Consider the following 20,701-nt stretch of genomic DNA (forward strand, 5'->3'; position numbering starts at 1 on the left):
CTGGAAAAAAATGGCAGCAAGCCCTCCAGGAAGTGCCATCAAAATAAGTCTGCAAGCCCTGAAGGGGATGAGTCTTGAATAAAGAAGAGCTTGAGTGTTACACATCAATGAAGAAATAACTACAGTGGGGGAAAGACTCCAGGAGGAGGACGAGGCACAGAACTGTATTTAGAATCTGCGACATATGGAAGTCACAAGGACTGCCACGGTCAAGGCAGCCAGGCAGGAGAAAAGTCAACACCACAGCAAGAACCATAGGCTTCATTACTCTGCTGGAAACTATCTTCCCCTTGCGCTAACCTCAACAGGACAACAAATGCAATCTGATTTCCTCTATTCTCTATATAAAATTATTGTTTATAACAGCATATTTACAGGAATGCTAATAAGGATGACTTGCAGTGCTTAGGTAGATCACTGGTTCAGAAAAGTAACTCAATATCTGAGTGATCACTGAGGAGGTTCTCAAATTATTACTATCAGTAAAAATACATTTTTAAATGCTTTAATAGGAAAAATGAAAACAAAACTACAAAGTCCTTCATATTATCTCATTTTCTGCTATAAGAGGCATTCTTCAATTAATCATCTTATTCACAGAGATATTAATCAAGGAGTGGCCCCAAGGAGGGTCAACTGAAAATAGTTTATTTTAGCCTAGAAATTTTTTTTTTCTTTTAATTTAAAGAAGGCTTATCTTACCCAAAGAAGCCAATGAGCCTAGAGCAGGGAGTTTCTAAATATTCAATAATGCTAAACATTTATCACAGAGGATGCTTCTGTTCTTGATGTTTAAGAATTCCTTACTCTGCCCTTCAACAAACGTTGATTCTGGGTGTCATGGTGGCACCTTGTTTCTGCATCCTGTACACCCTTCCTAATGAGCTCATCACCCCATCCATGCCTGCCACAACGGTCCATGTTCTTAAGGCAATGGGCTTGAGGGCAGCAGGGCACAGAGACATGCCCACACAATCACATTGATGTGAGCCACCTGGGCAAGGCTCCAGGCCCCTGTTGAGGTTGTAACTTGCATTTCTTGTGGTGTGCTGGCACATTGAAATAAAAAATGTTGAAAAAGATAAAAGGGAAAAAATACTGAAGTAACAATATTTTTTTAAGTGATAAGATGCCTTGGGAAATATAATTTGGTACCTGTACCCATTGTTGTTCAGTCGCTAGATTGTATCCAACACTTTGCGACCGCATGGATTGCAGTCCACCAGGCTCCTCTGTCCAAGGAACTTTCCAGGCAAGAATACTGGATTGGGTTGCCATTTCCTTCTCCAGGGGGTATTTCTGGACAGGTATCAAACCCGTGTCTCCTACACTGGCAGGCAGATTCTTTACCACTAAGTCACCAGGCAAGCCCACATTTTTACCATACCATTAATCTGAATATGTTTTATGGTTAAAGTAAATAATCCTTGAATGCATTTTTCCCAAATTATTTTCCTCTGCTATGGCAGAAGAAAATAAGTCTGTAAATGGCAAGACATTTCCAAAAAGGTACTGTTCATTCGCTGGAACCATTTATCCTGTCACAAACACCCCCAACAAGCAACTGTTTATTTGTGCAAAGGTTTCTGTGAAGTAAAACTAGATACATAATGTAACTTTCTGTACTGAAATCCTTCATTTCTAACTATTCTAGGAAAATTGTTTATATTAAAACACTGATCCTCCCAACAACTCATGGTGGCTTTTTGTCCGTTAGGCTGGGCAGGCAGGAGACCGTGATGTCATTACCTGTATGACCCCAGCTCCTGGCACAGCAGCTGCCACAAACTAGCAGCTTAAGACAAATGCAGATGTTATCTTTCATGATCATAAAATGGTATCTCAATTTTTTCCCATTAATTCTATAGATTTAAAAAAAACATTTTTTTTAACCTAGCCTAACCAGAGTGATTGCCCAATTTTTCATTTTTTTCCTTACTAGCTGTGTGACTTGGGACATACCATTTTATCTTTCTATGCCTCAGTGTCTCCTTCTATAAAATGGAGATTAATGACAGCACTTGTCCACCAGCATCATTATAAAGATTAAATGAGTTAATTGTAGTACTTTGTGCTGAATACCATGTCAACACCCTAACCATCATTACCACTCAACCCCTTATTACCTCAACCCAGTGGGGAAGAAGGACAAAACTATGTTGGGAAGGGCTCCAATTCCCAGAGAAAGTAACCACCAAGCTTCATGCTCTATGAATACGAGCTCATTAATGCCGGGTCAAGACAGCGGGATGGACAGACTGTGAGGCAGAGTGAAACACAGAGGGCAGAGACCAGGTGGTGGCACGTGGGTCTTCACGTTAACTTTTCCGCATGTTTGGAAAACCTCATAATAAAACGGTGAAAGAAGAGGAAGGAATGTGTGAAAAAAGAGAAATTAACATGGGAGATCGGTCACTCAACCCTCCTTCAAAAAAGTGTTATTGATCAGTACCAATGAGAATAGCACAACAATAATGGCCATGATCATTTACTGTGTTCTACCACTTTGATTCAAATGAGTATATTCTTCCTTTTCTCCTTTGCCTTTCACTTCTCTTCTTACTCAGCTATGTGTAAGGCCTCCTCAGACAACCATTCTGCCTTTTTGCATTTCTTTTTCTTGGGGATGGTCTCCGTCACTGCCTCCTGTCCAATGTTCTTCAGGCACTCTATCAGATCTAATCTCTTGAATCTGTTTGTCACTTCCACTGTATAATCGTAAAGGGATTTGATCTAGGTCACACTTGAATGGTCTAATGGTTTCCCCTACTTTCTTCAATTTAAGTCTGAATTTTGCACTAAGAAGTTCATGATCTGAGCCACAGGCAGCTCCCAGTCTTGTTTTTGCTGATTGTATAGAGCTTCTCCCTCTTTGGCTGCTGGCGTGCTATCGTACACAGGGTTGCAAAGAGTCGGACCTGACTGAGTGACGGAACTGACTGACCATTTTGATTGTAGGGTTTAGAATAATTCTAGGAGGAAGCTACTCCAAGGATCACTCCTACTTCAGAAACTCAAAAGCAAGGTTTAACTAGATACCTTCAAAGTTGCTGTCCAAGTCCAGTATCCTGTGATTCTAGATCCCCATGTCTATCTAAGTGATGAGCATCATGCAGCCCAGGGTTAGCAATATATGGCATATGTGGCAAACCACCACTGGACACATATGGGCACGCACGCACGCACACACACACACACACACACACACACACACACCCTAAGATGAATCGCAAACATTTATGCAGCTAGAATTATGAGGTAAAAACTAAGTTCTAACTCTGTTATTGAGTCTCCCTCACAGACTTTCAAAGAAGGATGTGACAGTCCCCAGGGCCAAACGTTTTAGTTTAACTAATGATGCCCCCAAACTGAGGGATCACGTGATATACACATTTTTTAATTGCCAAACTAGTGGAAACTCCTGATTCTGCACTAACTAGCTATGAACCTGGGGCACACCATTGCATCTCCATAGATGTCAGCGTCCAAAGAACTTGCAGTGCTGTTCATTATGGTAGCCCGCTCACCACAGGTTCCTTATAGAGCCTGTGCAATGTGGCTAGTGCAACAGAAGAATTTTTAATTTAAATACAACTGTAATTCTATCCTATTATAATTAATTTATTAAATTTAAACAGCCACATGTAGCGAGCGGCTACTGTGTTGAATAGTCAAGCTCTAATGATTCCTGAACACCTCTGAAGGAGAGAGTGAAATTCCAACTTCACTCAACCCATCATCTTGAATAAGAGCTCAATACCATACAAGCAGCTGTGTGAGAAGGGAGAGAGATGAAATCCTGAGGCCCAACTACAGAAGATGATTAGGGCTCCTGCCAGCTACTGCCCATCTGAAGGACACCCCTCCAATATCCTGGGAGAGGGCTTCCCAGGTGGCTCAGCAGTAAAGAATCCACCTGCCAACACAGGAGACTTGGGCTTGATCCCTGGATCAGGAAGATTCACTGGAGAAGGAAATGGCAACCTGTTCCGATATTCTTGCCTGGACAGAGGCATGAATAGTCTCCCATGGACAGAGGAGCCTGGCGGGCTACAGTCCATGGGGTTGCAAAGAGTTGCACATGACTGAGCACACACAGTATCATATTATCTTGGAATCAACAGCCCAGTGGCCCTTTATCCTTTAATGTCCAGAGCTGGGTTCCATATTCAAGCATGGTAGTATAATTATCAAAGTTCTCCAGAAAAATTACCCTTAAAGTGCAATGCCCTATAGGAAATATCACCAGCCAGTAATACCACCAGCCACCTATCCCCAATATGAAAACCTTAGTGAATTATTAATGAGATATTTGTGAAAAATAGTGAGTAACTAATGAATATCACTGAAATACAAGGTTCCTTGCAGAGTAAAAAAAGCTACCATTAAATTAAATTAGTTAAATATCTCTCATGAAATACATCAGATTTTTTTTTAGTTTTATTTCAAATCAAATTGTGCAACCAATCCTAAAAGCTCTTTCACATGTTTGAAAACATACAGATCATAAAAGCCAAAAATGATGACTGTTTAAAGAGTCATCTAGGTTGTTTAAGAAATGTGAAGAGTCTAGAAAAAGTCCTTTTTGAAAAATCGCCAGGTAATGTTAATAGGCATATTCCAGAGCTTTCAGAGAAACTTAGGGACAAATCCACTAACATATATTAGAAATGTCAATCATTACAGCACTGAAAAATGAGATTCCCAAACAGCAAATGTGAAAGGATAGGGAACCTATCACAAGGGCTATTTTTAGGAAAAAGTTCACAGCATATCTGGGCCATAATAACTATTATAGGCAATGGCCACCAGAAAAATCTTACAAATTACAAGTCAATCATCAGTTTAACAACTGAGTGGATAGCTTCCTCGCATAAAACACATCACCACTGGCTAGTCTCACAGAGGAAATTCTCCCATGCAGAAAACTCAGATGCCGGCTTGCTGATTCTTAATTCCTGAGCTGCATTCCGCTGACGATGCATACCACTGGTAATTATCAGGAGTCCTACATCCAGAGAACAAGGCAGACGAAAACTGCGCTGCCGCTGCCCATACCAGCATTAGCTTGCCTTTCCCTGTTTAATTGGCTCTCATCACTGGGCAAACACTGAACTCACTGCCTTTTTTTTCACATGCTGACTCAAGTACCAACATTCACATTTCAGAGTGTCTAAAATGAAAAACACTGGTGTTCAACTCCAGCAATGATCCCATTTTCAACTTTAAAGTGATCAATTACTTCCAATCTGACTTAAGCTGTTAACATTTTTTTAAAACTTGACATAATGATAACTTGAGGTTCCAAACAAATACATAGAATGGCACACAGTCATGTCTGACTCTCTGCAACCCTATGGACTATAGCCCGCCAGGATCCTCTATCCATGGGATTTTCCAGGCAAGAATACTGGAGTGGGTTGCTATTTCCTCCTTCAGGATATCTTCCCAACCCCAGGGTGACCCAGGGATCGAACCTGAGTCACTTATATCTCCTGCACTGGCAGGCCGGTTCTTTACCAGTAGCACCACCATAGTTACCATATAGAATGGACAGTATCATATAAAATGAACAGCACCTTTTTTTTTTTTTTAACATTTGATGAAAGGCTAAGGACAGATTCCTTTAGAGTTGCCTAAAGACCCCATCTTAGTCTTCTTGGACTGATGACAAACACCCTAGACTAAGCACCTTAAACAACAATGCTTATTCCTTACATTTTCAGAGGTTGAGGGTCGAAGCTAAAGACCTTGGCCAATTTCCTTCTTCATAAGAGCCGCTCTCCTGGTTTGCTGATGGATGCCTTCTTGCTGTATCTATCCATGGCAAAGAGAGAGAGAAAGGCAGCTTTCTGGTCTTTTCTAAGGACCCTAATCTCATCATGAGGCTTGTACCCTCTTTAATTCTCAAAGGCTCTACCTACAAACACCATCACATGGGGATCAGGGCTTCAAGAAGTGAATTAGGGGGAACACATTTAGTCTACCACAGACTCCACATAAGGAATGCAAATCCTCCTCTTGTCTTCTGAATTAAGATCAACGCATTTTCAGTAGGGAGGGTATCCAGGGGTGAGAGAAACAAAGTGCACGGTACCGTTCCAGGCACTTGGGAATGCCTGGTGAATGCTGAAACTGTAAACACGGGCGTGTGGGTTTCCCCAACCATGGAAAGAGGAAATCCCCAGCCATAACAATGGAAGCTGAATTCCCTCTCAGCTAGCTGTTCCTACATGAGAGGTAAAACTGGCCATTAATAAGTGGAGAAATCCACATCTAAAGAAGAAAACACAACGCCATTCTAAATACCTTGGAAACCTGCAGTATTAATATAAACAGGAAACTTCCTATCACAGAACTTCAGCTCTTTCAACTAGGGCGGCCATCACCATAAGGAACACTAGCCTTTCAATACTCTCTAGCCTTAACTCTGGACCTCTCGAGATCACCACCAATGTGACATTTATGAGCTCGTGGACATCAAGACTGTTTCCAAACACCAGTAGACACATCACAGGTATGATGCTAAAATCACCAGCATGATTCAAAAGGTCTGGAGGCCTGGGGACACTTGTTCTCATTTGCCCAACCCCCTTAAGGGGTTTTTGTTTTGTTTTATATGAATGTGCTTCCCGTTTCCTTTTCATTCTTCCAAAAGATAACCAAAAGGACAGAATCCACTAGCCAACTCATAGCCAGAGGCCAAGAAGCCATTGCCCACTGGAAAAGGGGCCCATAGTCACAACTGGTGATTTTATGTTCTTCTTCCCCAAGGCCTCATTCTTGTACTGAAACTATTCTAACTGTAATTATAAAGTCATCACCATTCAGAGCTATATACCTCCCATGTAGGAACAGCTAGCTGAGGGGGAAATTCAGCTTCCATCGTTAGTTGCTTAGTCATGTCCAACTCTTTATGACCCCATGAACTATAGCCCACCAGGCTCCTCTGTCTACAGAATTCTCCAGGCAAGAATACTGGAATGGGTAGCCATACCCTTCTCCAAGGGATCTTCCTGACCCATGTTACCAATCCTGGTCTCCTGCATTGCAGACAGATTCTTTACTGACTGAGCTATCAGGGAACATCTATAGCTGGTTCACTTTGCTTAGAAGTCACTGCAGCCAAGAAACAAGTCACTTTAGGTTCCATCTCTCCCTCTCATTGTGCTCAATATCTTCGCCAGTTTCATCTCGAGAATGGCTTGCTGAATTGAACAAAAGTAGAAATTTCAAATTCTGCATCTTCAAATGCAAAAGATAGTGATAAAAATCATAGCTTGGAAAGCTGCTGGACTGCAGAATATATACTGCTATTTAAGAGTTTATACATCCTCTACTTAAGGACATATAGACCTCTTAGAAAATTCAGAACAATTTACATTAATGTTTCATTCGTCTTGAAATAGGGCTCATGAGCACAGTGCTCAATAAACTGAGCTATCTCTTTAGTCACAGACATTTATGCTTTTGTGTGCACTCTTCACAGTTACTATTTTAGAGACTGTTAAAGAAAAGTCACAGCCCAAATGCTGTATATTTGCCTGTTCCTTAGTTTATAACAAGAATTTTTCAAATGACAAGTATAAACACTTTCAACTTTCCTTGAACCTAAGCCTTTTTAACTGTCTAGTCTGCCCTTGCTAGTGAAGTAAGGCTGATACATTATCTAACCCTGTATGTCACATTGTATTGTCTAGATATTATATCACCTAGTATTGTCATGATTCTCATCTGTTGCTTATTAATTTCATGCAAAGTCTGATTGGTTTTTCAAAAGTAGAGCAATAATAATGGCCAATATTTATACAATATTTACTATGTGCAAGACCTTACTCATTACTTCTAGGAGATATATATACTATTACTTTCCAAGGCCTCGGGGAGCTGTCATTTGTTTGTTTAATTCCTACTACTAAACTAGCAAAATAAAAATAAAGATCAGAGGAATAACAAAAATAAATTCCGTATCTTTATATCAGACCAGGGTAACTTAGTTCATACTGCAAATGATTAATGTGATCACTAAAACAATAAAGTGTATTAATTCCTAGGCTATTTGCTCACACCAAATTTCCCAGGGTTAATCTCACACCCAGTGTGTGAGATACACACCCACCAGATACATCCAGACATATAGTTAGCCGGGCCTCATAGAGACCATAGACCAGAACAAGCGTATAGACAACTTGCAATCCAATTTTTATATGAAATATGTCTCACTATCTCTACCAAATCTGCTAACAAGTGCCAGGTGAGACTGAAGTTATACTCCCTGCCCTTCTACCCAGCCTCTGGCAGAGGTGCTAATGAGCAGAAAAATCAGAGTCTACAGCCTAGAATAATCTACAGAATGGAATAACCAATTTTTGAAATCTCAAGAGCTGATTTATTAAATCTTCACTAATTTGCACCATACAAGAGGCCCAAATCCAAGATAAAATATCCCAAATAAATGTATTCCTTTATGAAACAAGCATGTATTCAAAAGTCTGGCATGATCATGAACAGTAAATTATACAATTTATTTAGTATAAATAATTTCCCAAAACCTTACTACTATTTCTCTCTTTTGTTCTTCTATGTGAGTGAATATTGCAAGTGCCTAGAATAGAGCAGGGCACACAGTAAGTACTTGATAAAGGCTTTTTGTTGTTCTTAGGTCACTTAGTCCTGTCTGACTCTTTGCAACCCCATGAACTGCAGCACGCCAGGCTTCCCTGTCCTTCACCATCTCCCAGAGTTTGCTCAAACTCATGTCCATTGAGTTGGTGATGCCATCCAACCATCTTATTCTCTGCTGTCCCCTTCTCTTCCCGCCTTCAATCTTTCCCAGCATCAGGGTCTTTTCTAATGAGTCAGTTCTTCGCATCGGGTGGCCAAAGTATTGGAGTTTCAGCTTCAACATCAGTCCTTCCAATGAATACTCAGAGTTGATTTCCTTTAGGATTGACTGGTTGGATCTCCTTGCAGTTCAAGGGACTCTCAAGAGTCTTCTCCAACATCAGAGTTTAAAAGCATCAATTCTTTGGTGCTCGGCTCTTTTTATGGTCCAACTCTCACATCCATACATGACCACTGGAAAACCCATAGCTTTGACTATATGGACCTTTGTCAGCAAAGTCTCCATTTTTAATATGCTGTCTAGGGTGGTCATAGCTTTTCTTCCAAGGAGCAAGCGTCTTTTAATCTCATGGCTGCAGTCACCATCTGCAGTGATTTTGGAGCCCAAGAAAAGAAAGTCTGTCACTGTTTCCATTGTTTCCCCATCTATTTGCCATGACGTGATGGAACCAGAGGCCATTTTTTGAATGTTGAGTTTTAAGCCAGCTTTTTCACTCTCCTTGGTTTACTTAATGAAATGCACAAATGAATAGTTCAGGCACCTCAGCATTCCTGGAATTTCCAGCCCTTGGCTCCTGAAAACCACACTGCACATAAATACAAAGATATCTCTGCTGCTCCACTGCTTGAATCTCCTTCAAAGACTGTCCCGCACCTCATCAGCAAGCTGAACTAACCGACCCAACCCTGCCACAGAGCAGGCATGTTACAACTCTGGCCCGTTATCTCACAGCTCTTGGCCTTAACAAGAGTAAGATTCCCCCTGGTCTCCTCTCCTCCCTTCTGTCCACCTCATGCCTTAGCTGACTGTGTTCTCCTGAAAGGCTGCACATATCTTTATCACTGGACTTAGATTACTGTTACTCACTATTTTGGCATCTAACTGCCTGCCTCTCATCTATGAACTCTTTAAGGGAAGGTGATCCTAGTAATCACTGTGTCCCCAGCATCTACCAAAAGACTCAAAACACAGCAGGAATCAATAGATGTGTATTGAACGCTTGAATGGATGAATGGACAGGCAAAATCAAACAGTACTACTTCTATTCATAAAAATCACAGGCAGCCATGCTCTTGAGGATGACAATTTCAGACTTGCCAGGAGGAAGCGAAAATAACCATAAATGGATTACACAAGAAAATACTCCCCGTAATTAGCAATGATTACAGAATGTATATTCATCATGTTCAAGATTTTCACTTCATTTCTCAAGGCAACCCTAAACTACACATCTGTGGATTCCCTGCTCCAGAGGTAACGTTCTGAAAGCAAATCTAAAAACAGCAATGATTTCCAGCCAGTGCTAAGGAAAAATAAGCCAGTCTTTGCAGTACCATGCAGGTACATGGCTTCCACTCAGTGCAGAGAGAATGGAGGCTGGCTTGGCGCAGCCTCGACCATCAACCCACGAGCACACCAGGGCAAACCCACCTTCCTGTAGAAGAGGAAGCTAGTAGAAACCCAAGTACCAGGTGTGCACTGGGCTGTAGTCTAACTTTAGCTTACACTGGGTTGCTGGCCAGAAATTTGAGGTTAGTGTCTTAACTGAAGAGTCACTTTTGGCACAGGTGCTAAGTGCCACAGGGAGACCTGAGTGTCAACACTAGCAAAAACAGAAGACAAGAAAGCTTGTTTTTGCTACATCTGAGCTGCATTAGGGAAGGTCCCACCGTGTCTGCTCCGGCCCTTCAGGCTCTGTCCCCAGACACAGTAGTGGGAAAAATGGCCGTTACTTCTTGAAAACAAACCTTCTGAAAATTCTGTATCTTAAAAAGAGAAAATAGATGGGAGGTTCATTATGCTGCTCTATTTTAGCAGATATTTCAGTTCAGCCCAGTTGCTCAGTTGTGCCCAACTCTTTGTGATCCCATGGACTGCAATACGCCAGGCTTCCCTGTCCATCACCAACTACCGGAGCTTACTCAAACTCATGTCAATTGCGTCAATGATGCCATCCAACCATATCATCCTCTGTCATCCCCTTCTCCTCCCACTTTCAATCTTTCCCAGCATCAGGGTCTTTTCCAATGAGTCCATTCTTTGCATGAGGTGGCCAAAGTATTGGAGCTTCAGCATCAGTTCTTCCAATGAATATTCAGGGTTGATTCCCTTTAGGATTGACTGGCTGAATCTCCTTGCAGTCAGTTCAGTTGCTCAGTTGTGTCCGATTCTTTGCGACCTCATGGACTGCAGCACACCAGGCTTCACTGTCCATCATCAACTACCAGAGTTTACTTAAACTCTTGTCCACTGAGTCGGTGATGCCATCCAACCATCTCATCCTCTGTTGCCCCCTACTCCTCCTGCCCTCAGTCTTTACCAGCATCAGGGTCTTTTCAAATGAGTCAGCTCTTCTCATCAGGTGACCAAAGTATTGGAGTTTCAGCTTCAACATTAGTCCTTCCAATGAACACTCAGGACTGATCTTCTTTAGGATGGACTGGGTGGATCTCCTTGCAGTCTAAAGGACTCTCAAGAGTCTTCTCCAATACCACAGTTTAAAAGCATCAATTCTTCGGCACTCAGCTTTCATTATAGTCCAACTTTCATATCCGTACATGACTACTGGCAAAACCATAGCCTTGACTAGAAGAACCTTTATTGGCAAAGTAATGTCTCTGCTTTTTAATATGCTATCTAGGTTAGTCATAGCTTTTCTTCCAAGGAGCAAGCATCTTTTAATTTCATGGCTTCGGTCACCATCTGCAATGATTTTGGAGCCCAAGAAAAAAAGTCTGTCACTATTTCCATTGTTTCCCCATCTATTTGCCATAAAGTGATGGAACCAGATGCCAGGATCTTCATTTTTTAAATGTTGAGTTTTAAGCCAGCCTTTTCCCTCTCTTCTTTCACTTTCATCAAGAGGCTCTTTAGATCTTCCTCGCTTTCTGCCATAAGGGTGATGTTATCTGCATATCTGAGGTTATTGATATTTCTCCTGGCAATCTTGATTCCAGCTTGTGCTTCATCCAGCCCAGCATTTCTCATGATGTACTCTGCATATAAGTTAAATAAGCACAGTGACAATATATAGCCTTGACATACCCTTTCCCAATTTGGAACCAGTCTGTTCCATGTCCAGTCCTAACTGTTGCTTCCTGACCTGCATACAGATTTCTCAGCAGCTATTTAAAACTTCCCATACTAATTTGCTCAAGAAGTTTTCTATAGTAAGTTTTTAGATATGTAAGTCATAGTTTTTATAGTATCTCAGGACTTTAATTCTAAGGTAATTGGGACACACAAAAAAGTGATTATCTTGTTGAGGGAAAAATGTCAAAATACTAAGGACAATAGATTTAAACCTAAAATTCATCCCACCTGCTACAGGATAACTCCATGTCACCACAAGCAGATCACATTCTTCTCTATGGACTGTTATGTATTTGTGGAAGTTGTTTATGGAAACTTTTGGTTTTCATTTCTAAAGCAATTCAGATAGGCATGATGCTTCTCTTCTGTGTGTGTGTGTGTGTGTTTAACACCTTACACAGACAGTCGTTGGTGCCCTCAAATGTCACAATCTGAGTCCATTGTATTCCCACCAGCTAACTCTTCATGACCCCAAAGGGACAAAGTAGAATTTCTACTTCAAAGCAATCCACTATTTCATCCAAAAAAGGGGGGCAGGAGGCCTTTCGACTATGTTTTATAGAGAAACATATGAACGATTGCCACTTACATATATTTTACATTCACTCCCTCATCGTGTTTTCATCACTGACATGCTGTGCCAACTGTATTTGTAAAAATGTATCTTTTTATTTCTATTCTTAGAAATAGGGGTTCTCTCAACCCTAAGTGCTTCCTCTCACCTCAAACTGTACTAAAGAAGTTCTTGGAGATACTTTCATAATTATGTGAAGCAGAAAGAGATGAAAGCCTTCTTCCTTCCTAAGCCTTTCCCTAAGTCACCTGAGCCCAGATCTCTCTCCTCTTGAAGTCCCATTCCTCCTCTTCTCTCCATCCCTCTTGCATTTTGCTGATCAAAGAAACAAACCTCAAATGCCTCAGCTCCTCCTACTATTCCTGCACTTAGGGAACAACCTTCTCTCACTCCTCTGTTCCATCCATGTAAACTTTGGCCTGGCTCCCTCGGTCCTCCTCTATCAGATCACAGACGCTTGTCCCAAGGCAGCAGCCCACAGTGCTCAATGGGCCCTCTCCAGTGCGGTCAGAGAATTCACATTCCACACCCACTGAGACTCTAAAGCCTCCTCCTTCATGAACTGCCCAACAACTCCACCCAGTCTGCAAGGGCCAGAACGGCTCAGGTCCAAAGAACACTCTGGAAAGGTGACTAGACACAATTCTCTAAACCTGTGTATTTCAGTACTATTCGCATATCACTCTCTGCAATCTGGCAGGGCCAGTCTATAGTTTGAGGGGGCGAATTGACAGAAATTTGAAAACTGATTTAAAGTGACTAAGTTAAAACTACAAAGGGCAGGAAAACACATAACCTCTTGAATCATCAAGACCGAGAGTTCTGGCAATGAAGGTACTAAAATAAACATTTTCGCCACTTGTAAATTCTTTGAACAGGCTTTCTCTTAACAATACACAAAAAGAAAAAAAAAAAGAAACAAAAATACCAAAGTCCCAAATGGATAGATAATAGAGAGAGAAGTGCCCCCCTACAAGTCTCTATAGGGACGCAGGTTTCTTGGTACCTTGAGCCCCATATTTGATGTGGTTTAAGGCATGGGCTCACATTTGGCAATAATGATGCCCTGTCTAGACTGTGGCTCCCTGAAGGAAAGGTTTGTGCCTGAAGTATTTGTGAATTTCCAGTGACCAGTATTTCCAATGACCAGAATTTCCAGTGTACCAGAGCCTGGTACAAAGAAAACACTCAATAAATGGTTGCTTAATAAAGAGAGGCTTGTTCTGAACCTTAGAACCTAGATTCAGGGAAAAATAAACAAAACTACAAAGAAGTTTCAGGTTTATTTACAAAGATTATTATACATGAGGTTTAATTCAAACACTAGGATAAAATTTTTTTCAAGGTTTTGGTGGAATCTATTATCTGGAAATGAATCACTGCAGATGGTGACTGCAGCCATGAAATTAAAAGATGCTTACTCCTTGGAAGAAATGTTATGACCAACCTAGATGGTATATTCAAAAGCAGAGACATTACTTTGCCGACTAAGGTCCATCTAGTCAAGGCTATGGTTTTCCCAGTAGTCATGTATGGATGTGAGAGTTGGACTGTGAAGAAGGCTGAGTGCCGAAGAATTGATGCTTTTGAACTGTGGTGTTGGAGAAGACTCTTGAGAGTCCCTTGGACTGCAAGGAGATCCAACCAGTCCATTCTGAAGGAGATCAGCCCTGGGATTTCTTTGGAAGGAATGATGCTAAAGCTGAAACTCCAGTAATTTGGCCACCTCATGCGAAGAGTTGACTCAGTGGAAAAGACTTTGATGCTGGGATGGATTGGGGATAGGAGGAGAAGGGGACAACCGAGGATGAGATGGCTGGATGACATCACTGATTCAATGGACGCGAGTCTGAGTGAACTCCAGAGTTGGTGATGGACAGGAAGGCCTGGCGTGCTGCAATTCATCGGGTCGCAAAGAGTAGGACACGACTGAGCGACTGAACTGAACTGAACCTATTTTTAATTTTCCACTTACCTTCCCCATCCAAAAAAAAATCCCTTTTCTTTAGGGCAGGGCTAGCAGACTGCTTCAGAGAGTAAAATTTTGCCTACTATCTATTTTTGTAAATAAAGTTTTATAGCAAAAAGCTATATCCATCTATTTATCTGTTGTTCATTAGCTGTTTTCATCCTACAAAGACAGAGTTGAGGACTGCCACAGAGAATTGACCTGCAAGCCTGAAATATTTGCTATCTGCCCTCTACAAGTTAGGGCATCATGTAATGCTTACTATCCAATGAAATGTGACTCTTAAAACAGTTCCAAAACTTTACTGAGCTAAAGTTATTTACAAGTTAACCAAATGTGCTGTTCACCTCTGGCCACTATGGTTTTATAACATCCTCGAAACTGAAATCCACCAAAGACATGCCTCAAAAAAACAGAAGCCAAATTTGATAAGGCAAATTTTTTCTTGCCCCCTAACTTACGCCATGACATACATAAAGCCTTTGAGAGCCCACGAAGAGCAGAGGAAATTCCAGAGAGGTAAGAAGAAAGGAAAAATTGCACAGAAAAGTTAAAAAGAAATTCAAAGCTATACCAGTTGAAGCAATGGACAAAGCACACAACACCTTCTTCTCTCCACAGATGGAGCAAACACAGTATTTAGGGAAAAGAGGTCTGATTAATGCTAAAGAAAAACAAACAAAAACTGGTAGCAAGAACGAGGGAGTGTTTGGTTAGATACGTTGGCTCATCCAGACTAAAAGGCTATCACAGAAGACTGTTAGCCGTACACAAGGAACTCTCGACGAAGACAGTATGAAGAAACCAGAGGTGTTTTCACCCTGATCACTACCCGTCACACCAGAAGGTTCCCTCCACCCAGCTTTCTGTAACTACAAAGAAGCCAAGTCGGTCCTCACCACCTGCCTACTCATCCTCAAGGCCAATAGCTCTCTTACCAGCTGGGAGGCCTCACCTTCCTCTGAAAGACCCTTGTTTATTTCTACCAAGCCCGCCCTCATCCCTCTTTTATCCATTCAAATGCCACCCATCCTTCATGGTCCCATTCATAATCCCAACCAACAAAGCTGTACCACTCAGAGAGGGATCCATTCATAAAGATGATGATACGAAGGGTACTCACGGAGTTGTGCAACATGGCGGCCCCAACCCCAACTTCCTCCATAAAGTCTCTCCAACATCACAGCAGGTTAGCACTCCCTTCTCCCTTTCCTAAAACCATACATATATCTCATGTCTCCACTGGACTCCCATGACCTCAGTCAGTAGTGACACTAACAACAAACAGCACTCAAGTGTGTTGGGCCTTGTGCTAAGTCCTCCGTAGGCATCATTGTATTCAACTCTCAGAACAATCCTAGGAGTAGGCATTATCACCATTTTACAGTTTTACAAATGAGGCAGCTAAGGCAAAAGAGTTAAATTTGCTGGAGGCCATGTAAGCTGAGCCAGGATTCTGAGACAGGGGTCTGATTCCAAGGACCTTAATATTCTCTAACTCTCATCCAGTGGAGGTCCCCATTAGCCCCACTATAGAGCCACTTGTGGGGCGAGGGGTGACTCACAAACCGTAGAATAATTATATCAAAGAAGTTCTTGCACTGCTGCAAAGTTTTAGGCCCGACAACAGACTTCCCAACCTGGGAATCTGGCAAAGGGACTGAGTATCCCCAGGGAATCTGACTTTGAAGGTCAGTGGGATTTGATTACGGAACTTTCACAGGACTGGGGGCAACAGACTCTTGGAGGGGACTACAAGACTACAAAGCCTTGTGCTTTCAAATTCTTTTGAAAGAGGTCACCATTACCACCATTACCCCTACCATAGTTTGGTCCAAGACCAAACAAGATCCAGTTTTCCCCACAATCAGTCCCTCCCATCCGGAGGCTTGCACAAGCCTCTTATCCTCATCTATCAGAAGGCAGACAGAATGAAAACCACAATCACAGAAAACTAACCAAACTGATCACATGGATCACAGCCTTGTCTAACTCACCGAAACTATGGGCCACGCCATGTAGGGCCACCCAAGATGGATGGGTCATGGTGGAGAGCTCTGTCAAAACATGTTTCCCTGGAGAAGGGACTGGCAAACCACTTCAGCATTTTTACCTTGAGAACCCCATGTGTGTCGTGTCTGACCTTTTACAATGCTTTGGACTATAGCCTGATAGGCTCCTTCATCCATGGGATTCTCAAGGCAAGAATACTGGAGTGGGTTGCCATATCCATCTCCAGGGGATCTTCCCAACCCAGGCATTGAACCCGGGTCTCCTGTGTTTCCTGCATTGCAAGCAGATTCTTTACCCACTGAGCCATTTGGGAAGCCCTGAGAATCCCATGAACAGTATGAAAAGGCAAAAAGACAAGACAATGAAATATGAAGCCCCCAGGTCAGCAGGGTTCCAATACACTACTGGAGAAGAATAGAGAAACAGCTCCAGAAGGAATGAAGAATCTGAGCTAAAGCAAAAACAATGCTCAGCTGTGGATGTGTCTGATGGTAAAAGTAAAGTCCAATGTTGTAAAGAACAATATTGTGTAGGAACCTGGAATGTGAAGTCCATGAATCAAGCTAAGTTGAAAGTGGTCAAACAGGAGATGGCAAGAGTGAACATCGACATTTTAAGAATCAGTGAACTACAAGGACAGGAAAGGGCAAATGTAATTCAGGTGACCATTATATCTACTACTCTGGGCAAGAACCCCTTAGAAGAAATGGAGTAGCCTTCACAGTCAACAAGAGAGTCCAAAATGCAGTACGTGGATGCAATCTCAAAAACGACAGAATGATCTCAGTTCGTTTCCAAGACAAGCCATTCAAAATCACAGTAATCCAAGTCTATGCCCCAACCACTAATGCCAAAGAAGCTGAATGGCTCTGTGAAGACCTACAACGCCTTCTGGAACTAACACCAAAAAAACAAACAAAAAAAAAGAGGTCCTTTTCATCATAGGAAACTTCAATGCACAAGTTGGAAGGCAAAAGATACTTGGAGTAACAGGCAAGTTTGGCCCTGGAATACAAAATGAAGCAGGCAAAGGCTAACAGAGTTTTGCCAAGACAATGCACTGGTCATATCAAACACCCTCTTCCAACAAGGCAGGAGATGACTCTATACATGGACATCACCAGATGGTCAATCCTGAAATCAGGTTGACTATATATTCTTTGCAGCCAAAGATGGAGAAGCCTTATGTAGTCAGCAAAAATAAGACCAGGAGCTAACTGTGGCTCAGAACATGAACTCCTTAGTGCAAATTTCAGAGTTAAATTGAACAAAGTAGGGAAAACCACTAGATCACTCAGGTATGACCTAAATCAAATCCCTTAGGAAGTGGAAGTAACAAATAAATTCAAGGGATTAGATCGGATAGAACGAGTCCCTAAAGAACTATGGACATAGGTTTGTAACATTGTACAGGAGGTAGTGATCAAGACCATCTCCAAGAAAAAGAAATACAAAAAGGCAAAACGGTTGTCTGAGGCAGCCTTACACATAGCTGAGTAAAGAAGAGAAGTGAAAGACATAGGAGAAAAGGGAAACTATACCCATCTGAATGCAGAGTTCCAAAGAATAACCAGGAGAGATAAGAAAGCCTTCCTCAGTGATCAATGTAAAGAAATATAGGAAAACAATAGAATAGGAAAAACTAGAGATCTCTTCAAGAAAATTAGAGATACCGAGGGAATATGTCATGCAAATATAGGCACAATAAAGAACAGAAATAGTATGGACCTAACAGAAGCAGAAGACATCAAGAAGAGGTGACAGGAATACACAGTACACAGAAGAACTCTATAAAACAGATCTTTATAACCCAGATAACCACAATAGTGTGATCACTCACCTAGAGCCAGACATCCTGGAATGCGATGTCAAGTGGGCCTTAGGAAGCATTACTATGAACAAAGCTAGTGGAGGTGATGGAATTCCAGCTGGGCTTTTTCAAATCCTAAAAGATGATGCTGTGAAAGTGCTGCACTCAATATGCCAGCAAATTTAGAGAACTCAGTAGTGGCCACAGGGCTGGAAAAGGTCAGTTTTCATTACAATCCCAAAGAAGAGCAATGCTACAGAATGTTCAAACTACTGCACAACTGCACTCAATTCACATGCTAGCAAGTTAATCCTTCAAGCAAGGCTTCAGTAGTATGTGAACCAAGGCAGAGAAACCAGAGATCAAATTGCCAACATCCACTGCATCATAGAAAAAGCAAGGGAATCACAGAAAAACATCTGTTTCTGCTCCATTGACCACACTAAAACCTTTGACTGTGTGGATCACAACAATGTGGAAAATTCTTAAAGAGATGGGAACATTAGACCACCTGACCTGCCTCCTAAGAAATCTGTATGCAGGTCAAGAAGCAACACTCAGAACTGGACATGGAACAAAGATTGGTTTCAAATCGGGAAAGGAGTACATCAAAGCTGTATATTGTCACCCTGCTCATTTAACTTATATGCAGGGTACATCATGCAAAATGCCAGGCTGGATGAAGCACAAGCTGTAATCAAGATTGCCAAGAGAAATATCAATAACCTCAGATATGCAGATGATACCATGCAGAAAGTAATGGCAGAAAGTGAAGAGGAATTAAAGCGTCTCTTGATAAAAATGAAAGAGGAGAGTGAAAAAGCTGGCTTAAAACTCAACATTCAGAAAATTAAGATCGTGGCATCCAGTCCCATCACTTCATGGCAAATAGATGGGAAACAGTGGAAACAGTGACAGACTTTCTTATCCTGGGCTACGAAATCACTGTGGATGGTGACTGCAGCCATGAAATTAAAAGATGCTTGCTCCTTGGAAGAAAAGTTATGACAGACCTAGACAGCATTATTAAAAAGCAGAGACGTTACTTTGCCGACAAAGGTCCATACAGTCAAAGTTACGGTTTTTCCAGTAGTCATGTACAGATGTGAAAGCTGGACAATAAAAAAGACTGAACACTGAAGAATTGATGCCTGCGAACTATGGTGCTGGAGAGGACTCCTGAGAGTCTCTTGGACAGCAAGGACATCAGACCAGTCAATTAGTGATGCCTGCCCCTGTAAATCAACCCTGAATATTCCTTGGAAGGACTGATGCTGAAGCTGAAGCTCCAGTACTTGCGCCACCTGAAGTGAAGAGCCAACTCACTGGAAAAGACCCTGATGCTGGGAAAGACTGGAGGCAGGAGGAGAAGGGGATGACAGAGGATGAGATGGTTGGATGGTATCACCAACTCAGTGAACATGAGTTTGAGCAAACTCCAGGAGATAGAGAAAGACAGCCTGGTGTGTGGCAGTCCATGGGGTCACCAAGTGTCAGACAGGACTGAGGAAATGAACAACTCTCACCCAGAAGGTACTCAATGAAACATGCTTTGTGGACCAAAACTCTAGTTCAACCCTTAGCTAGTCCTTTAGTCTTTCCACTTCCTTCCTGAGAAGAGCCCACAGGGTGGGAGACCTGTGAGACAGATGAATCTCCTTAGTGCTCTTTCATCGCTCAAAAACTGAATGCCCACATGACTCCATAGGGATAGTACAAAATACCGAATATCCCTATTTTTCATTCCTGTGAGCAAGCACATCACACAGTTAACAATCATCCTCTATGTTTCTTTAGAATAGCCAGGTCATGCACGTCTTTATCTTTGATGACTGAGCTCATCATCAAACTACACACGGTCAAAAATAAACACAATTACGGGGGAGTAGGTCTGTTCCAGTGTACTCTATGGATAACAAAATGACTCTGATGGGACCTCTGAGCTGTGGTCAAAATGAACGCTGTCCTCTCCCCTACCTCCTTCCTTCTACTCGCAGTGAGATGAGGGATTAAGTACAACAGAGACACCCAGCTCCCCACTCTGACATGAAAATTCCACAGTTAGAAAAGCATTATAAAGGTCCCCTCTTGAACTGATTTCAAGTGTTTAATTATATGCATCATGTAATTATATGCATCCATACTTTATCGCTGTTTTCTAATGAGGTTGGCAAGGAAAGAGACACTGAGCATTTGATTCTTAATTTAATGGGCTTGTTTTTCTGCTTACTGTAACAGCTTGCTGAGGGAGCACTGGAGAGAGAGTCTGCTAAGCTTTGAAGAAGTGGCCAGGATAAAACAGCTCCCTGTGGATGCTACCCATCTGGAAAAAGACCGAAACTGGAAACACTGTTGGGAAGACGGGCATCCAAGTTGAGTCACATCCTTCAGAGACAG

At 41.9% G+C, this 20,701-nt stretch overlaps 2 protein-coding genes across 7 annotated transcripts in view; one reads left to right on the plus strand and one right to left on the minus strand.

Annotated features, from left to right (window-relative positions):
* The window catches only part of CARMIL1 (capping protein regulator and myosin 1 linker 1), a 306,068-nt gene that overhangs the window by 201,192 nt on the left and 84,175 nt on the right, over nt 1-20,701 (minus strand). The window lies entirely within an intron of this gene.
* LOC101106806 (cytidine monophosphate-N-acetylneuraminic acid hydroxylase) overlaps nt 1-20,701 on the plus strand; it is a 304,828-nt gene that overhangs the window by 10,486 nt on the left and 273,641 nt on the right. The window contains exon 2 of the mRNA XM_060403435.1: nt 20,543-20,674. The gene's annotated coding sequence lies outside the window, so the exon portion shown is untranslated. The remainder of the gene's footprint in view (nt 1-20,542; nt 20,675-20,701) is intronic.

The sequence above is a fragment of the Ovis aries genome, chromosome 20 (assembly GCF_016772045.2).
Source record: "Ovis aries strain OAR_USU_Benz2616 breed Rambouillet chromosome 20, ARS-UI_Ramb_v3.0, whole genome shotgun sequence".
Lineage (NCBI taxonomy): Eukaryota > Metazoa > Chordata > Mammalia > Artiodactyla > Bovidae > Ovis > Ovis aries.